This window comes from Alligator mississippiensis, chromosome 5, assembly GCF_030867095.1.
Source record: "Alligator mississippiensis isolate rAllMis1 chromosome 5, rAllMis1, whole genome shotgun sequence".
NCBI classification, from domain to species: Eukaryota; Metazoa; Chordata; order Crocodylia; family Alligatoridae; genus Alligator; species Alligator mississippiensis.
In genome coordinates this window covers 180,303,469-180,309,712 of record NC_081828.1, presented here as the reverse complement: position 1 = coordinate 180,309,712, position 6,244 = coordinate 180,303,469, and positions in this window count along the sequence as shown.

Genomic DNA, 6,244 nt, shown 5'->3' with positions numbered 1-6,244 from the left:
GGGAGTGAGTTTCTGGTGCCCCCTGGGGCCACCTAAGTGGGTGGCTAGCAAACAGATGCTGCCTCAGCTCAGAGGCAGCACCCAGCCCAATCTAATTCTTTCCCAAGCCCAAGCTAGGGCAGAATCCAACCAACTAGCAGCCTGCCTGGGCAGCCCCAGGGGGTGCCACTGCCACAGTGGAGAGAGTGACCAGGATCCCCTGCAGCTCTGGGGCTGCTGGGCCCACCAACACTTGCCCCCAGCCATGGGAGACATGGGCAGGCTCCATGAAAGAGAAAAAAAAAAAAAAAAGGATCGAGCCCCTCACTGTAACAGTGATGGAAGCCCCTAAATTGAAACAGTGAGCTTTCAATCATCGCAATTAAAAACCCACCATTTCAATTTAAGGGATGAAACCACCGTGATGTATTCAAGTGCCCTAGGAAATGAATTTGCTGGGTGGAGTACTCCAGAGTCAGTTTGAAGTTGTTAGAGTCCTGGTGAAATTTCTCAGGAGCTCCCTTCCAATGTGTGTGTACGATGAAGATGTCATTGATTTACCTTAGCTACATTGGGGGATAAGAGGGTAGGTCTGGAGGAAGTGGACTTCAGTGTTTCTCATAAATATATTGGCATTTTGGGAGTTATGCGTGCTCATGACAGTCATGTTTGTTTGTAGTTATAGGGAGTACCCAAACCTGAAATAGTTGTGCGTGAGGATAAAGTGGGAAAACGCAATGGACACATGAACATCATCATCATCATGTGGGATGTTGGTACACAGAAATATAACATCCTTGGTATGCTGGAAGCTTATCAATGAGCCCAATATACTTCAGAATCTGTAGCGTCTTTCAAATACCTGGGAGCTCCAGTGGCATATGGGAATAGGAGAGAGTCAATACAGCCAGTAACTTCCTCCCTGATGGTGTCAATGCCAAAGACAATAAGGTGTTCTGAGTTGCAAGGTTTATGGATCTTGAAAAAGAAGTAAAGGTTTTTATTCCTTTGATTCCTGAGAGGTGGAAACATTAATCTTCTCCTGGGGCTCCAGAGGTAGCATCGTTAGAATGATTTGAATCCACTTGGTATTGTGCCAGTCCTCACTCAGGAGGGTGTAAAACTCCATGTTGGAAGTTTGTCTTTACCTACTCACACATAGCTCTTGCTTCTGTGCCATATGTTATGCTTAAAATAGTCTTCAGTCAATATTCTCTGTCTAATCCAGCCATGGGCAATTATTTTGGGCTGCGGGCTGCTTACCCAGGTTGGCAGGCTGTTGAGGGCCGCATGGGTAGCCCCACCCCTTGACAGGTGCCCCGCCCCCTGGTCAGCATCTTGAGACCAACGTCCCAATGTCTTGGGACCGACATCCAAGGGCCAGCACCAGTGGGGCCCAGAGAGGGGTCTGTGGAGCTGGGCTGGGCTGCACCAGCAGGGAGGGGGGAGCTGGCCTGGCTCCATAGACCCCCTGCCAGCTGGGACCCCGCGCTCCTGCCATCCTGCTCTGGGCCCCATTGGCACTGGCCCCAGGAAACTCGTGCGGGCTCTGTGCTCCCACTGGTTCCCTGCCCACTCACACCCAGTGCCCTGCAGCCCTGTGGTACAGGCAGGGGGCAGCGCTCAGCCTCGACCCCCTGCTCACCAGCAGGGAAGAAGCTGGTGCTGAGCATGGGGAAAAGCGGCCCCTCGTCCACCCCGTGGCTGGCACTGCCTGCTGCAGCTGCTTGCAGCCCACGCTGGGCTGTCTGGAGCAGGCACAGGCAGCCCCACGCGGGCTGTGAGCAGCTGTAGCGTGGGGCACCGGGCATGGGTGGGGTGGGGCCGCTTCCCCCCCACACTCCTTCCCTGCCCGGGCTCCCCCCACCCCCACTTACCTGAGCTTCCCACACCAGGGTAGACACATGCTCCCAGCCCAGAAACCCCAAATGGGGCTTCCAGTGGGGCCGGGCGGGCCCCACTGATGTGGGAGCCCGTCAGGCTTCCCCTGGGTCCTATTGCCCTTGGTTCCTGTCATTTTTGACAGGAACCAAGGGCAGAAAAATATTAATCTTCTACATTTTTTAGGGGCCCTGCAGGCCAGATAGAATGGCCTTGTGGGCTGGATCTAGCCTGCGGGTCGTATTTTGCCCACCCCTGGCTAATCCCTCTTCTCTAACACATCCCGTTTCAGGACCTTATAGTTGAAAAGCTTTAGTGCATGAAACATAAAACATGCTTTTGGGTACTGTTATGTGCCAAGTGCATTTCCCGCACAGTAATTAAGATCCATGACTGTGACCTCAGATTTTGATTATGTAATGTGTGAGTAGCTGAATTTTTGGATGACTTCAGACATCTTCCTGCTTAAGCTATAATAGACTATTTCCTCCATGCAAAAAGGATTTAGATCCAATAACCTCTAGGTTTCTGCAGCCAATACCCAAAGCTTCTGAGGAAGGCAAGCTCTCCCACCTTTCCCATCCTCCTCACCTCCCCCCCCACCCCAACACATGTAGCAGCAGGAAGGTGGAAAACATCCTTTCCTGCCCCATGTAGCAACCAGCAAAGCACAGAAGAATGGGAAATACCTATAGGAGAGCATAGGCATAACTACTCCTAGATCTCCCTGTGTTGACTTAAACTGCTTGAATCAGCAGGGTTTGATTCTTTTTGTGCTCAGTCACTTGCATGGGCGACTGGTGCCTCCCGAGTCTGGAGGGGACATCAATGGGGCATGACCAGGGGGGAGAGGGTCCCCCAATGGCCAGCTGGTGACTGGGAAGGGAGGTCCCCCAGTGCCCAGCCGGAGGCACAGCAGTAGCGGAAGTGCCGGCTAAGCCAATTTCAGGGTAGGCACTAGTGCTCTCCATTCCCCCCTACCAGCCAGAGTGCTTGCTGTCACGGGGGCACCAGCACTCTCAGGGGGCTTCCCCATTCCCCCCCCCCCCCCAACGCATCTCCTGTGCTCACTTGAATCAAAGCTCAGTTGTGAAAAGCTGTGTCAACAACACATTAATATCATGGGCCTGAACAAAACACCCTCTTGGAAGATTCCCGATTTGGAGGTGTTTTAATCTAGATTTAGATCCAACTTTCTCAGCCAGTCCCAGTCACTAACTAGAGTTTGATACAACTTCCTGGATTTAAAGAGTTATTACGTGTTAAGATTCAGGCCTACCACTGATTGTATCCAACAGGTACACCACTACCACATTTAAACTTGTAAAAGGTCTGTAGGGACAGGGATACAAAGGTCCTATAGATTAAACCTCATAGCTTCACTCTGTTTTGATTCAGTCAGTGCACCTAGGGAATGGAACGGATGGGCCAGACACAGGTGTGGGACTTACAAGAGTTAAATTCAAGCAGAGCCTTACAGACTCCCAACTCAGCGTGGCTCTCTGAGAAGGGAATAATCGAGTATAACTGATCTTCGCTCTGAAGGGGTTGTGTAGGGCTCTGGGAAGAAAGAAGTGGTATCATTAGAAGTAGAAAAAGGAAGAAAAAAAACCAAGCAAAAAATGTGGTCTAGCTCGTGTTTTTAGACATTTTTAGACACAGCTTGAGTTTAAGAACTTAAGATATATGAAGAGAATGTGAGCACAAACAGTGTTCAGTGTTTTGGTTTGGTGTTTATTCATAATGGACAAGAAACATGGACCACCAGAGTACATTCTGTTGGTAGTTGTGTGTCTCCTGCAGAGTTTCCCCCAACCTGCATGGCCCCTGCTACTGCTACTACTGTCTTCATTGAAATAAGAGTGCTCAAATGTTGGTAATGGGTTTGATTTTAAGGAAAAAGTGGTGTTAACATTGTTCATCTGATTTTGAAATGCAACAAATAGCTCTGCTAATGGGATAATTCATGTTTGAATTTAAGATCAGATGTCGGTTGTGTGCTATACCTCGTTGCTAATTTATGTGAAAGAAAAGTAGCAAGTGTAGGGGGAGGTGAGGTGTAGTATACCAGCATTTGGGGGAACAAGAGGTGTATGGAACAACTTCTCTTCTTGTGGTGCCTCTTCTTCTACCCTTACCACCTCATGCATGGGAATGTGAGCAGTTGTAGTAATTTCAGAATTTCTAGACCTTCTGTAAATTAGTGCATGTGAGGCATTATGGTTTAGCAGATTGACCAGACTGTCTCCCCCAAATTAAGTGTCTAGTTAGGAGGAAAAACTAAGTATGGATTCAGGTATAGCTAATGTAATCCTGTTTCTTTACAAAGAATGTGCAAAACCCTGGTGGGGGGTGGAGGGGTGGGCAGAGGGGAAGGAGGGGTCTGAATACATGATTAAACAAACAACAAGCGACAGTTCCCTTGTTCACTCGAAGCTTTTTTAGCTGGACCCAAACCAAAAGGGCTCTCTGTTTCTAGGCTTGCTCTCAGTACCATGCTACAACTGATTTTGTGGCTCTATCAGGCTTCTTGCTCATTTTATTCCCGGGCAGGGATTCAGGGGACAGGTTTGTTAACAGCTCTGTCATTGGCTTGTTGGGTGACCTTTGACAAATCACTTCCTCCTGTGTTCCTCAGTGTCCCCATTTGGAAAATAGGGATTTTGATATTTACTTTTGTAAAGTGCTTTGAGATCAACTGCATAATAGAACTTGATTTCCAATAAGATGGCAGGCTTTGTGGATGGGCGGAGAGCAGTGGATGTGATATAGTTTGTATTTAGCAAGTCTTGTGATACCGTCTCTCGTGACACTCAGTAAGCTAAGGAATTACAGACCAGACAAAAGATGGATACATAATTGGCTGGAACATCAGTCTCAACAAATAGTTATCAACGGCCCAGCATCTAGCTGGGAGAAGATACCTACTGGAGTTGTCTGTCCTTGGTCTGGCATTGTTTAACATCTTCATTTATGATATGGACAATTGGGACTGAATGCACACTTATCAAATTTGCACATGGCACCAAATTGGTTGGTGTTTCAGACATTCTCGAGGGTACGGCTGGGATCCAGAATGACCTGGATAGACTGGATAAATGGTTCAAAATCCATCAGATTAAATTCAAAAGGGAAAAATGCGAGGTCCTGCACTTGGGACCAAACAATTGCATGTATAAATACAAACTGAGGAATGACTGCCTAGGATGCAGTACTGCAGAAAATGATCTAGGGGTCACAGCAGACCACAGACTGAATATGAACCAACAGTGTGCTCGTATTACAGGAAAGGCAAACACCATATCAGGCTGTATTACTAGAAGTGTCCCTTGCAAATCAAAGGAAGAGTTCTCCCGCTATACTTGGCAGTGGTGAGGCCTCACCTGGAGTACTGTGCCCAGTTTTGCGCTCCTCATTTCAAGAAAGATGTAAATAAATTGTCTGGTGGAAGCTGACAACAATGATTAAAAGCCTGGGAAACAGCTTATGAGGATAGGCTAAAATAATTGGGATTTATTTAGTCTGGAAAGGAGGATGAATCTGATAAGTCTTCAAATATCTGAAGGGTAGTTATATGGAGGATGGAGATAGACTGCGTTCTGTGGCTGCAAGGAACAAGAAAAAGGAGCTATGGTGTTAAATAGCAGCAAGGGAAATTTAGGTTAGATATTAAGAAGAACGCTTTCACTATGTGGGTGGTTAGGCACTGGAACAGGCTACATCCAGAGACACTGTGGAATCTACATCCTTGGACATTTTAGGAGCTTTACTGAGATGGTTTAGTAGAAGGCAGAGTGGATTTGCACCTTATAAACTAATCAAACTAGATGATATATATAATTACAAGCTTTCATGGGCTGAAGTTTGAAGTGAGCTTCAGCCCACAAAAGCTTATGATAGATATATTGATATATCTACTTTGGTTAGTCTATAAGGTGCAAATCTACTCTGTCTTCTATTTGACATCAGACTAACACTGCTAACTTCATCTCTCTGGGATGGTTTAGTAAGGGGTGATATCACCTTGAGCAGGGGGTTAGGCTACATGACCTCTTGAGGTCTCTTCCAATACAATTCTATGATTCTATACGAAAAAAAGTTAAATATTGTTATTATGTAGAACAGCTCACTCATAAAGGGCTGAATTTATATTATATTGGAATTCAGTATAAACTTTTCAAAATCTCTAAGTACTTTTGAAGTCTAAGAGCTTGGACCGATGACATGGTTATAGCTATGTAACCATTTTTTATGCTGGTGTAGACAAGGTTCAGACACACAACATAAACCCCTATGCCAATTTGCAATTTACTCCATTTATTCAAATATCATTTACTCAAATTGCTCCAGGAAAAATCAGGACGGAAAGTAAACAAATACGTTA